Source organism: Lathyrus oleraceus, chromosome 4 (genome assembly GCF_024323335.1).
Source record: "Lathyrus oleraceus cultivar Zhongwan6 chromosome 4, CAAS_Psat_ZW6_1.0, whole genome shotgun sequence".
Lineage (NCBI taxonomy): Eukaryota > Viridiplantae > Streptophyta > Magnoliopsida > Fabales > Fabaceae > Lathyrus > Lathyrus oleraceus.
Window position 1 is genome coordinate 70,311,128 of NC_066582.1, and position 14,366 is coordinate 70,325,493.

Below are 14,366 nucleotides of genomic sequence, written 5' to 3' on the forward strand. Positions count from 1 at the left end.
CGTCTCTGAGCAGAATGAGCCGTCCGTTAGGCTGAATCTGATGGTGAAAGGGGTAGTCATATGCTAGACTACACTTCAGAAATGTACCGTACGCTAGGTAGCATCTGAGGGAATGAACATCCAAACGGGTCGTACGCTAGACCGTCTCTGAGCAGAATGAGCCGTCCGTTAGGCTGAATCTGATGATGAAAGGGGTAGTCATATGCTAGACTACACTTCAGAAATGTACCGTACGCTAGGTAGCATCTGAGGGAATGAACATCCAAACGGGTCGTACGCTAGACCGTCTCTGAGCAGAATGAGCCGTCCGTTAGGCTGAATCTGATGATGAAAGGGGTAGTCATATGCTAGACTACACTTCAGAAATGTACTGTACGCTAGGTAGCATCTGAGGGAATGAACATCCAAACGGGTCGTACGCTAGACCGTCTCTGAGCAGAATGAGCCGTCCGTTAGGCTGAATCTGATGATGAAGGGGGTAGTCATACGCCAGACTACACTTCAGAATGTACCGTATGCTAGGTAGCATCTGAGGGGATGAACATCCAAATGGGTCGTACGCTAGACCGTCTCGAAATAGTTGAAGGAATCATATGTTGGGCTGAATCAGAATGAACCGTAAGCTAGGTTATATCCGATGATATTTGTTGTGTTTGCAGTAAATGTCTGGGATGGGCTTAAAGATGCCATCATTAGGAGGATGTCAGAATGAATGTTGACATGGAGTATATCTGAAAGATGTATTTGAATCTTGAATGTAATCGATGAAGATATTCGTCTGAATGGATCTTTACTTTGACTGTATCAGGAGGATAATTAACCTGAAAAATAAAGTTAGCTTTATGCCATGTCATGATGCATGAGATGTTTTATGCTTATGAAACTAAATGCGAACAATGTATGCATGCGTATGCTGTGAAATGATGTAATGAATGAATTATGCGTCTGAAATAAATGCGAACATTATATGCATGTATATGATGCGAAATGATGCATGAATGGATTATGTGTCTGAAACTTTTGCCAGGGAAAAATAAATCCCCATATTCTGGTTGGAGATATTTGTATCGATGACCCTTTCTCAGCTGGGGGTATTTGATTTTTGTCCGGTGGTAGAGATATTCAACAGAGTCTGGCTGGGGATAGAAGAGATGACCAGTCTGTCTGGTGATGCCGACCTCTTCTGGAAATAGCCAGTTTTTGTTGGGGAACAGGATTTGTAACCGGACTTGTTGGAAAGCATGGTTAGACCTTATCTTCGACCCTAAAGTCTTTCGGCAATTGCTGTCTCCGTTTTATGCATGTATTTTGATAAACATCGATCATATTCAAATGCATATATCAGTTCAAATTAAATCAATGGACGTTTACGCAAACAAAACAGAAAAAGTAAAACAAAAGCATCTTTTTGGAAATAAAATTGTATTGAGTTTGAAAGAGGGCCTATAAACAGGCAATTTGTGTACAAAGAGACAGAAATCCTAGTAAGAGGAAATTGTCGAGAACATAAAGAAAAAGCTATGAAGGAAAAGTCCTATCGATTTTAATTCTGCTACTGTCATTATGTCTTCAAGCATCTCATCTCCTGCTGTCGGATGGAAGTGATTGGCTTGTTCAGTCCCTTGAACTTGGATGAAGTTGTCTGAGAACGGGACATAGTCATACGCTTTTAATCCCTAATTTTTGCCTGGACCGCCTTTTCAGGTTTTCAGTCCACCAGGATACCCTTTTTTTGCCCAAGCCACCTTTTCAGGTTTTCGACTTGCCGGGTGTACATGCGTAGTATTTTTTAACTATGTCCGTGTTCACGGGATGCGGGGACTCTTCGTCATCCACTGTAGCAAGCATCATGGCTCCACCAGAGAATACCTTCTTAACTACAAATGGCCCTTCGTATGTGGGAGTCCATTTGCCCCTGGGATCACCTTGTGGTAGAATGATACGCTTTATTACCAAGTCGCCACTTCGGAATTATGGTGTTTTATTTTGAACTGCGTGCAGAGTTCAGTAATCATCTTGTTGTTCAAATTAGCACCATTATCAGTGATAGCTCTTTTAGGAGACAGCAGGTTTCTCAAATGTGTATTTGATAAGATCCATCTTAGAAATCAATAAAGCGGTATGATTCAACATATACTGTCTTAGTCGGCGAGCAGCCCAAGCCAAAGCACAGCAAGCTTTCTCGAGCTGTGAGTATCTTGTTTCACAGTCGGTACCTTTTGCTAAGGTAGTATATTGCATGCTCTTTTCGACCAGACTCGTCATGTTGCCCCAACACACACCCCATTGAATTTTCTAACACGGTCAAGTACATGATTAGAGGTCCTCCTTCAACTGGTGGCATCAGAATTGAAGGTTCTTGGAGATACTTCTTGATTTTGTCTCAGTAATTTGGAGACGGATTTGCAAGTAGCGGTCAAATGGGAGCTAAATCGGGCGACGCGGTCCAGATTTATGATTTCGATCGATGCCCCATGCGGCTGAATAGTCTTTTCTTTTTGCAGTAGTCTGGCAAGCTCTTCAGGTACTTCACAATCTTCCTCACTTCCATCCTCGGCTTGGTAGATCGGATTTTCAAAGTCATAATGAACAGTAGTAGAATTATTATCAACAGGATCCAGAGTGGATATGGGTCTGCGAATTGTTACGTGAGTGTGTGCAAGAAAGCATAGCTTGTTTGAAAAATGACAAGAAAGATAAGGAGCGCAATATCTGAATGCAAAAAGGTCCATTGATTTATTGAATACGAATATGCTTATGAAAATGACAAAACCCTTGAAAAGTTAGCTATTGTGCCCCGGGCATAGACACAATGCTTTGAAATACTAAAATAGCAATAACAATTACTCCTGACTAAAGGAAATCAGGATAATGTCTTCAGCCTTCCAATTATTGAGTGCGTCACCAATTGTTGGGAAAATCCGGCTATCCAGGTTGCAATCGCTATCAGCATCTTCTACAGCATTGACAGTCTCGTCATGATTAGGCAGAGGAGCAATGATGACATTAGGAGTCTCCGGATGATCAAATTCAAATTCTCCAGCGTCGATCATATCCTGAATCTTATTTTTCAACAACCAACAATCGTTTGTATCATGCCCGGGGCTATCGGAGTGATATGCACACTTGGCGTTGGGATTATAACTAGGAGAGGTAGTGTTGGGTTTTGCAGGAGGAACTCTGAGGGTAATCAAATTTGCCTTTAGCATACTCTGCAGTGCTTGTGCTAAAGTCATATTGATCTTCGTAAACTGCCTTCTTCCCGGGTTAATGTGACTCACAGATTTCTTGTCTTTCTTCTCGAGCAAGAGAGCCTTCAGTTCCTCCTGCCCCTTGGATAAGTTCAAGACCATCTCTTGGAGTTGAGTATTCTGAGCCTGGAGATCCTTGACAATTTGTTCGAGGGCCATTTTCCTGTTTGGAGGAAAACCGTGAGAACACTGATCCCTTAGAATACCTGTTATGCAATGTTATGCTATGCAATGTATGAAATGTTTTCAATGTTTAAAGTCCTTGAAATGGTTAGTACAATGCCACGATGTCATGATGTTATGATGTTATGATGTTATGATGTTATGATGTTATGATGTTATGATGTTATGATGTTATGATGTTATGATGTTATGATGTTATGATGTTAAGATGTTATGATGTTATGATGTTATGATGTTAAGTAAATAACAAGCACAAGCAAGTCACACAACCATCATTCCTAAGTTTAAAGGCTTGCATGAGTTCCATAGGTAAGTACCCTCCCCACTGAAGTTTGGTTGGTTCAACCTGTCCTAGAATAGTAACCGGGTTCTAAAAGGATCTCCAATCATTGACCTTCCTTTAAGTCCACTTCAGTGCAACACCAAGTGGTTGACCAAAGCTTCCCTAAAGTCCAATCTCAAAGAGTGTAGTATCGAGTCTCAACCAACCCCAGTCGGAACCGAAGTCAGTTATCTCACTACTTTCTAATGGCCAGGATGAGTCAATTAGGGTTCTAAAGGTCTGGTTAATGCTTTGATGACACCACGCAGACGCCAAATTTCTCCTCAAGTAAACATGAGAAACATCAGGACATCCAAAGTGTCACATTAACCGTAGCCATCATTTTGACCATTCCAGTATACGCCGGATAGTCGCGATGATCTCTTGCTACTTACCTAAGGTACACTAGATCCGGGTGTAGGATCTTTCACTCAAGCATAAAATACCCAAGCAATCCCTTGAAAGTAAATCAGACAATTTGAATAAGTGATCTTGTTTTTAAGGTAACCTCTCTTTAATGTCCCCAGCAGAGTCGCCAATTCTGTCATACGGTGAACTGACTTTGGTGTGTTTTGCTTTGGAAAGCAAATGTCGCGGTTAGCAAGAGTCGCCACCGACTTTTCTTTTATCCATTAAGGAAAGGTGGAAAAGAACAGGAAAGACCTTAATTAGATTTTGGGTTCGGGATGTACATTTTACAAAGGGAAGGTGTTAGCACCCTTTGTATCCATGGTTATCCATGGGCTCTTAATTGCTTGATCACTTATGTTTGTCTGGAAAAAGTGGTTGTGAATTGTTTAGAAAATGTTTTGAAAAGAGAATATAACTCGGTAATGATTCTAGTATGAATGTATACCAAGTGGTGATTTTCTAAAAGATGTTTTGAAAGGTGTGGGGTGTGAAAAATATTTTAGGTTGTGATTCAGCAATTAAGAGTTATACCCACCCAAGGTCTTTATGGGCATTTCCTATCCTTATGAGGGTAAAACTGTCCTTACTATTGAGAAGTAGGTAGTTTTATCCTTTGGATGTAAAAGGGTCATCGTAGGGTCATCGATTGGTCATTGAAGGCAACATTTGTAAGGATACCTTAGCATTCGAAGGGACGATCATCATTTAACCGTAGGCTACACCGAAGGGTCATCGAGGGACAAAATCATATATTCGAAGGCAACATCCGAGGGACTATGATTTATTTTATAGGGACATGATGATTTAACCGGAGGGTCTTTGCTAGGTGTATCCCCACATTCGCGGGACATGACCGTAATACCGTAATACTGTAAGGCAACAAAGAGAGGTCCAAGATCACATATTCAAAGGCAATATTTTATAATCAATTAGGTAATTAGGATGAATCTCCACATTAAAATCAACTAAGTAATTTGGATGAATATCCACATTAAAATCAATTAAATAATTAGGATGAATCTTCCCAAGGGTATCCCACAAATAAAGTGGAATACCTAGCAAGCTACCTTTTCCGGGAGTATGTGAACCCTTACAAAATTCAACAAACAGATCAGAATACCAAACGGGGTGCAATCAAGGGTTGCACCAAAAAAAATCACAACAGTAATAGTGTCAGGTATACAATGTATGATTACAACAAAACATGTCAGATAAGCAGAAAACAGAACAGAAAAATCAGCGACTGTCACGTTCGCTGCTGCCTCGCCTAGCGAGGGCTTAGCGAACATTTGCTCGCTACATGTTCGCTTAGCGATGTGCTAGCGAACGACTGCGGGTTTTGAATTTCAGAACAGTACGATTTCAGCAAGCTATAACCCTATGACATCCAATACAGAAATTACATGATTAAGCATTCAAGGTATTCAGGCATACTTAAATTCACATGCAAAACCTCAAATATATTTATGAATTCAATTATGATATCACATGTAGATTAAGAACATAAAGCGATAATAGTAATGCAAACCTGTTTGCAATTGAATTGCAACCTTGAAATGGCAAGTCGGATTGAGTTGGGCGGAGGTAACCTTGATGCAAATGAGTTTCCTTCAGGGTTTCCTTTAGGGTTGCTCTGAATTCTCTGGGTTAGCCTCCAGGGTTTGCTGTGCTTTCTCTCTCTCTCTCTCTTTTTCGTTCCGTTTTCGTCCCCCCTTTCTGAATGAAGTCCTCGGTATTTATAATAGTTTTTGTGACCTAATGGGCTCAGAATGAAGCCCAGAATTTTCTGGCATTCGCAAGCTTCGCTAGGCGAGTGGCATAGCGAAGGGTTCGCTAGGCGAAGGATTTGCTCGCCTAGCGAGCATGCCAGTTTGGGCCATTTTCTGGATTTGGCCATTTGTGAGCTGGGTCTTTGTTCCTTTAAGGTCAATGCCTTGAGTAATGAGTTGGAGTGCCTTAAAAATGCCTTATAATGTTAACGGGCAAATTTTGGGGTATGACACTCGGGATCGTCATTTCCAGTCAAGCTTCCCCAAAAGTGTTCAAGTTCTCTATATTCAAAAAGTTCTTCTTGGCTCACTGTGAATGTATCAAAGGAGGTAGGAAAACCTAAAAGGTTGGTAAAGTCTTGGATGTTAAATTGATACTCCATGTTGAACATTCTGAACTGAATGAAACCTCTGCTTATTCCTTTTCCATGGCTGGGTAGATAGATCAGAGAACTAAGGAATTCTAGAGTCAGTCTCCGATAAGTGACGAATTGTCTACGGATAGGAGTGGTTTCCCACCCTATTTGACTCAGCAAATACAAGACACTCTCTCTTAGTCCAAGGGCAGTCATTGCCCAATCATCAGCATACAAACTAGGTAGCATCTCTCTTTCTGCTAGTTCCTCAAACCTTTGTTTCTGAGCTTTCCCTCTGAATTTGATACCCATACGATCAATTTGTCCCATCAGGTTAGTGTTAGCTAGAGAAAGGAAAAACAAGAGTTTTAGTCAGGATTTGGCCAAATGCCGAAAGAATAGAAGAAGAAAAATTAAAATAGATTAGGAATGAATACTAATTAAAATTTTAAAAGAATAATTAAGTAAGAAATGAAAATGTAAATATTTGTGGGTTGTCACCCACTAAGCGCTTTGTTTAATGTCGCAAGCTCGACAATAAACTATCAAATATAATCTATAAAATTTGGGGGCACTACGTCTAAGTGCAGGACTTGTGAATCTTCAATGTTTTCTGTATGATGATAATGTTTTAGACGCTGCCCGTTTACGATAAACGGTTCAGTGGATTTTCCTTTAATTTCCACCGCTCCATTGGGAAAAACATTAGTAATTTGAAAAGGACCTGACCATCTAGATCGTAGTTTTCCCGGGAATAACTTTAGCCTAGAGTTGAATAACAGGATTGTATCGCCTTGTTTGAAGGTTTTCCTTGATATGCACTTGTCATGCCATTGTTTTGTTCTTTCTTTGTAGATTCTGGCATTCTTGTAAGCGTCTCGTCTGAGTTCTTCTAATTCGTTTATATCAAGGATTCGCTTTTCACCGGCGGCCTTATAGTTTAAATTTAGATTTTTAATAGCCCAGTAGGCCTTATGTTCCAATTCTACCGGGAGGTGGCAGGATTTTCCATAGATAAGCTTAAATGGGGTTGTCCCTATGGGAGTTTTGTAAGCAGTTCGATACGCCCATAAAGCTTCTGGTAATTTCAATGACCAGTCTTTCCTTGAGGTGGTGACTGTTTTTTCCAATATTTGTTTGATTTCTCTGTTAGACACTTCCACTTGCCCACTGGTTTGAGGGTGGTAAGGTGTCGCTACTCTATGCCTTACGCCATATTTAAACAGTAGTTTTTCGAGTACCTTGGATATGAAATGCGATCCACCATCACTGACTACTATTCTCGGGACACCAAATCTTGGAAATATTATATTCTTAAAGAGTCTAGTTACTACTCGTGTGTCGTTTGTTGGAGAAGCTATAGCTTCAATCCATTTTGATACGTAGTCAACCGCTACGAGTATGTACTTGTTACCGAAAGAAGACGGAAAAGGTCTCATGAAGTCTATTCCCCACACGTCGAAAATCTCTACTTCCAAAATGCCTTTCTGTGGCATCTCGTCACGTCTAGATATGTTTCCTGTGCGTTGACATCTGTCACATTTCTTGATAGCCGCATGCACATCCTTCCATATATTCGGCCAATAAAAACCGGCTTGTAGGATTTTGGAGCAGGTTTTGGACGTACTTGCATGTCCACCATAAGGAGCGGAGTGACAGTGTTGGATTATATTTTCTACCTCTTCTTCAGGTATACACCGACGGAAAATACCGTCGGGGCCTCTTTTGAAAAGTAAAGGGTCATCCCAGTAATAGTGTTTTATGTCATAGAAGAATCGTTTCTTTTGCTGGTAGGATAAAGTAGGTGGAACTATTCCGGCAGCTAAATAATTGACGAGATCAGCGTACCATGGTGTAACACATATAGCTAAGGTGGTTTCTACCTGTTTATCAGCTTTATTTTCTTCCAAACTAGCTATAAGTTTATCGTACGAGAAATCATCGTTGATCGATGTTGTTTCCGGTTCCAGGTTTTCAAGTCTAGAGAGGTGATTTGCTACTACGTTTTCAGTTCCTTTTTTATCTTTGATTTCCAAATCGAACTCTTGTAGCAACAGGATCCACCTTAGGAGTCTAGGTTTAGCATCCTTTTTTGTTAAGAGGTACTTGATAGCAGCGTGGTCGGTGTAAATGATTATTTTGGCTCCGACCAAGTAAGAACGAAATTTATCTAATGCAAACACTACTGCTAATAGTTCTTTCTCGGTTGTGGCGTAATTCATTTGTGCTTCATCTAGGGTTCTACTTGCGTAATATATGACGTGAAGCTTTTTATCCTTTCGTTGTCCTAAAACAGCGCCCACGGCGTAATCACTGGCATCACACATTATTTCGAATGGTTCGTTCCAATCTGGTGTTTGCATTATGGGCGCGGAGATCAATGCTTGTTTAAGCGTTTGGAATGCTTCTAAACATTTGTTGTCGAAGATGAATTCAGCATCTTTCATCAATAGTCCGGTCAAAGGTTTAGTTATTTTAGAGAAGTCTTTAATGAATCGTCGGTAAAAACCGGCATGTCCTAAGAAGTTTCGTACTTCTCTCACAGTTTTCGGAGGTTGAAGGTTTTCGATTACCTCTATTTTGGCTTTGTCTACTTCAATTCCTCTACTTGAGATGATATGTCCTAAAACAATTCCTTCTTGTACCATAAAGTGACATTTTTCCCAATTAAGTACTAGGTTTACTTTTACACATCGTTCCAGAACTTTTTCTAGGTTTTCAAGACATTCTTCAAAGCTTTGCCCGCATACGGAAAAGTCATCCATAAATACTTCCATGATATTTTCGAGAAAATCGGCGAATATTGCCATCATGCACCTTTGGAAGGTTGCGGGAGCATTGCACAAGCCAAACGACATTCGTCTATAAGCGAAAGTGCCAAAAGGACACGTGAATGTTGTCTTTTCTTGGTCATCAGGATGAATTGGTATTTGAAAGAAGCCCGAGTAACCGTCTAGATAGCAGAAATGAGAATATTTTGGTAATCGTTCTAACATCTGGTCAATGAATGGTAAAGGGAAATGATCTTTTCGGGTTGCTTTGTTTAGTTTCCTATAATCAATGCACATTCTCCATCCCGATTCGATTCGTTTGGTTATAGTTTCCCCTTTTTCATTTTCAATAACTGTTATACCTCCTTTCTTCGGTACTACGTGTACAGGACTAACCCATTTGCTATCAGATATAGGATATATGATACCTGCCTCTAATAACTTGGTTACTTCCTTCTTCACTACCTCACTCAGGATAGGGTTCAGTCTCCTCTGATGTTCCCTAGAGGTTTTACAGTCTTCTTCTAGCATGATGCGGTGCATACAAATAGAAGGACTTATTCCTTTAAGGTCGGTGATGTTGTATCCTAGTGCGGTTGGATATTTTCTTAAGATATGCAAGAGTTTTTCGGTTTCGAGTTTTCCTAGGTCTGCATTAACTATCACTGGTCGTTCAAGTTCTAAGTCTAGGAATTCATATCTCAGATTTTTGGGAAGTGTTTTCAGGTCTAGGGTTGGTTTCTTAAGGCATTGCGTAGGATCCGGTGTTATTGCTAAACATTGGTTGAGTTTGTCTTCTACAAGATAGTCAGACGATTTGTCCTTTTCTAACTCTGTTTCTTTTATGCATTCATCGATGATATCCATGAAGTAACATGTGTCATCTATTGCAGGTGCTTTCAAAAATTGCGAAAGAATGAACTCAATTTTCTCTTCTCCTACTTCGAAAGTGAGTCGTCCTCGTTTTACGTCTATGATCGCACCGGCAGTTGCTAAGAATGGTCTTCCCAATATAATGGGTGTAACTTCATCTTCTCTAATGTCCATAATTATAAAATCGGTTGGGATGTAGAATTGACCTATGCGCACGGGAACGTTTTCAAGAATTCCTACAGGATATCTAACAGAACGATCTGCTAGTTGCACAGACATTTTAGTTGGTCTTAATTCTCCCATTTCAAGTTTCTTGCATATGGATAAGGGCATAACACTAATACCGGCTCCTAAATCGCATAAGGCTTTATCTATGACAAATTTTCCTATGTGACAGGGTATAAAGAAACTACCTGGATCTTTAAGTTTAGGAGGCATATTCTGGATTATAGCGCTACATTCAGCAGTGAGTGTAACAGTTTCGCTATCTTCAAGTTTCCTTTTATTAGAAAGAATTTCTTTTAAGAACTTAGCATATGAGGGCATCTGCGTAATAGCTTCTGTAAATGGAATTGTGACGTTTAACTGTTTCAGTAGGTCAACAAATTTTTTAAATTGGCCCGCATCTTTGGTTTTAATAAGCCTTTGAGGGTAAGGGATAGGTGGTTTATAAGGTGGTGGAGGTACATAAGGTTTTTTCTTTTCTACAATTTCCTTATTACTCTCTTCCTTTTCCTTTGGTGTACTTTCTTCCTCAATTGACCTCTTAGAGTTTTGGTTTTCATTTCTTGGATCTACTGGTCCTTCCACTTCCGTTCCACTTCTTAGTATGATTGCATGAGCGTGGCTTTTCGGGTTAGGTTGGGGTTGTCCAGGAAATGCACCAGTTGGGGCAGCAATAGGCGATTGTTGTTGAGCTACTTGTGATATTTGTATTTCCAGCATTTTGTTATGGGTAGCCAAGGCATCTACTTTACTTGCTAGTTGTTTGATTTGTTCACTAGTGTGTATATTCTGGTTTAAGAAATCTTTATTGGTTTGCTGTTGAGAAGCTATGAAGTTCTCCATCATTATTTCCAAGTTGGATTTCCTAGGAACATTATTGTTAGGTGTAGATGGGGTCGGCTTTTGGTATCCAGGAGGTATAGCTGGGGCTTGATTTGGAGATTGTCCTGGTGCGTATAAAGCATTATTATTCTTATATGAAAAATTAGGATGATTCTTCCAATTTGAGTTATAGGTGTGTGAGTAGGGATTTCCTTGAGCATAATTCACTTGTTCTGCTTGGATTCCTGTTAGGAGTTGACAATCTGTAGGAGTGTGACCTTGGATTCCACAGACTTCGCAATTTTGAGTTGCGGCAACCACGGTGGTTGGAGGTGATACATTCAAACTTTCAATTTTCTGGGCCAGGGTTTCCACTTTTGCATTAACATGATCAAGGCTACTTATCTCGTACATGCCACTTTTCGTTTGAGGTTTCTCTACCATTGCTCGGTCGCTTCCCCACTGATAATGATTTTGAGCCATGCTTCGATAAGTTGATAAGCATCGGCATAAGGTTTATCCATAAGTGCACCACCTGCTGCGGCGTCTATTGTTAACCTTGTGTTGTACAAGAGACCATTATAGAAGGTATGAATTACTAACCAGTCCTCTAAACCATGGTGTGGACAAAGTCTCATCATGTCTTTGTATCTTTCCCATGCTTCGAAATGAGACTCGTTATCTTTCTGTTTAAATCCATTTATCTAGGCTCTCAACATAGCTGTTTTGCTTGGAGGAAAATATCGGGCAAGGAAGACTTTCTTCAACTCGTTCCATGTGGTAACTGAGTTGGAAGGAAGAGACTGAAGCCATCTTCTAGCTTTATCTCTTAACGAGAAAGGAAAAAGGCGAAGTCGAATTGCCTCTGAAGTGACACCATTAGCTTTAACAGTATCAGCGTATTGGACAAATACGGATAAATGAAGGTTTGGATCCTCGGTAGGATTTCCAGAGAATTGATTTTGTTGCACTGCCTACAACAGAGAAGGTTTAAGTTCGAAGTTGTTTGCTTCGATTGCGGGTGGAGCAATACTCGAATGCGGCTCATCTTGCGATGGAGCGGCGTAATCTCGAAGAGCACGAGCTGGTTCTGCCATCTCGGGTATTGGTGAAGGAAAAAGATTTTTGAGATCAGGAATTTCGATAGGAGGGAGATTGTTTGCAGCACGATATTCCCGAATTCGTCGTAAGACTCGGAGATATAGTTCGATGTCGTTGATTCGTAAGTAAAACGGCTCGCCTTGTGAGCGAGTGTGTGGCATACAAATCAATGAAAGAAAGAAAAAAAAATTGTCTTAGTCTCTACATCGTAACAGAAGAGTTACGATATCGACTAAATAAAAGTCCCCGGCAACGACGCCAAAAACTTGATCGCGACTTTATGAGTCGAATTGGGGTACTAACTGCAAGTGCACAGTTCTATCGTGTAGTTTTAAAAGATATCGATCCCACAGGGACTTATGAATCGATATACCGTTTTCTAAGGTTACTTCGTAAAGCTAAGGCGGATGATATTTTGATTGTTTCGGGGGAAAAGTTAAAACTAAAACTAGATCTAAATTAAATATCAATTAAGCGGATATTGGTATGTAGTTTGTCATAATTAGGGAATCAAATCTTCGTTGGTTTCTTGGTTTTAAAATAAATCTTTTCAGTAGATACTATTGATTAAAAATCTTTTCTCAAACTCTCGCTCTGTTGAATAGACTATGACTTTATATTAACGTAGCTGTCACTTATTAGTTAAGTCCAAAATCACTTTTTGAAAACAATAGAATCCATAGAAACTCTTTTTAAGAAAATACTAATCGTTTAAACACCCTCGTCTCAAACTCTCGCTCTGTTGACTTAGATTATATAATTAAATTCAAATGCTTAACTCTCGTCCTCACATTTAACTTTTAAAAATACTTTTTGAAAAAGATTAGAATTTAATTAACTATAAAAATTGCTTTCGCCCTGATCTAGAATTAATGTCCAATTTACACTGTCCAGTTAAAAATCCAAACTCTCGTTCTATTGATTTTAACTTCTTTAGTCTTTTACTTTCGTACAAAAACCTTGGTATTAAACCTGTAAATTGAGACCATAAAAAGAGTGATTTTATTTTTAAGCGTAATTAAATCAACTTAGTTTTGATTCCTTCATTCCGCTTACTTTACATACCGATACCTAAATAAATTAGCCAGACATGGTAAACAGATCTAAACAATCATCATGCTTAAGTAGAAACATCTCAGGCAAATAATGCAAATAAACAATAAAGCAGGGCATATATAAATTCAAACAGTAATTAAAGAACCTGAGTAATTAATAGCAGTCTTGAACACTCCACCACAGATCGGTTGGATTTGTTCTTGAATTCTTCAATCGGACAGGAAAATAAAAGTGAAGGAAAAAAAACCTAGGGTCTAACGTAAGGTTAGATCCGGTAAAAGATACACAATAGTTTCCGGTGTAGAAACTATTGCGTGAAAAATTAATTAAGTGCTGAAAGATTGACTAAAAAAGAAAATAGAAATTGCAAAGAAAAGTAAAAACTATAAAAAAATAATGCTGTAAAGTATGCTTGCACGGCTGGAATAGAAAAAGCACGAAGAAGAGAGAGAGAGGCCGCAGGGTTTGAAGGAAGTGACTATTTATACTAGTCTACTTGTAACGGTTTCCAAAACTCTTTCCGTAAAAGTGGTCTTCACGTTTCCCAGGTCAAGCGTAACAATAGGCTTCAACGTGCCTCTGTTGCGCTTCTAAAGCCAAAAATATAGGAGAATGGTGTGACGTCCATCACACCATGTGTTACGCTCGTAACACAAGGCAGCAGGGCGTGACGCTCGTCACACCATGTGTGGCGCTCGTCACAGGCTCGGCGCTAGGACTTTTGGGCTGGGCTTTGGTTTGGTGAAATTGCTTCTCTTCATTTCTTTTTGCACCTCCTTTTCTTCCCTTTTCACTTGTGCTTCAAATAAGCTACCTGAGATAAATAAGAGGAAAAATACCCAGTAATATCGAATAAAATGAAATAAATCGAAACAAATAATAGTACAATTTAATTAAATCGAGTCCAAAAATGTGATATTATTTCATGTTATCACGGTTGCAAATGTTTTGTATTAAATAATGGAAAGGAAAACTTGGGCAAATTCGATTCCAAGGCCGACGAAGGTATCTTCCTCGGATACTCTCAATCGAGTAAAGCATATAGAATATATAATAAACGATTACTTGTTGTGGAAGAGTCTGTACATGTCACTTTTGACGAATCCTATCCGAGAAACGTCGGAAAGGGTAGTGTTGTTCATGGTGCAGGTACATCTACGAAAGACATACTCAAGGGTGGCGAGCCGGGGATTGATCAACCCGACAAAGTCAAAGTTGAGGAGGAT

At 39.6% G+C, this 14,366-nt stretch overlaps 1 non-coding gene across 1 annotated transcript; it reads left to right on the forward strand.

The window, feature by feature from the left end:
• The first annotated feature begins 11,595 nt into the window (after window positions 1-11,595).
• On the forward strand, window positions 11,596-11,702 carry LOC127077053 (small nucleolar RNA R71). Its single transcript, XR_007787040.1, has one exon. It is a non-coding gene; the product is annotated as a small nucleolar RNA R71 (small nucleolar RNA).
• Window positions 11,703-14,366: the final 2,664 nt, after the last annotated feature.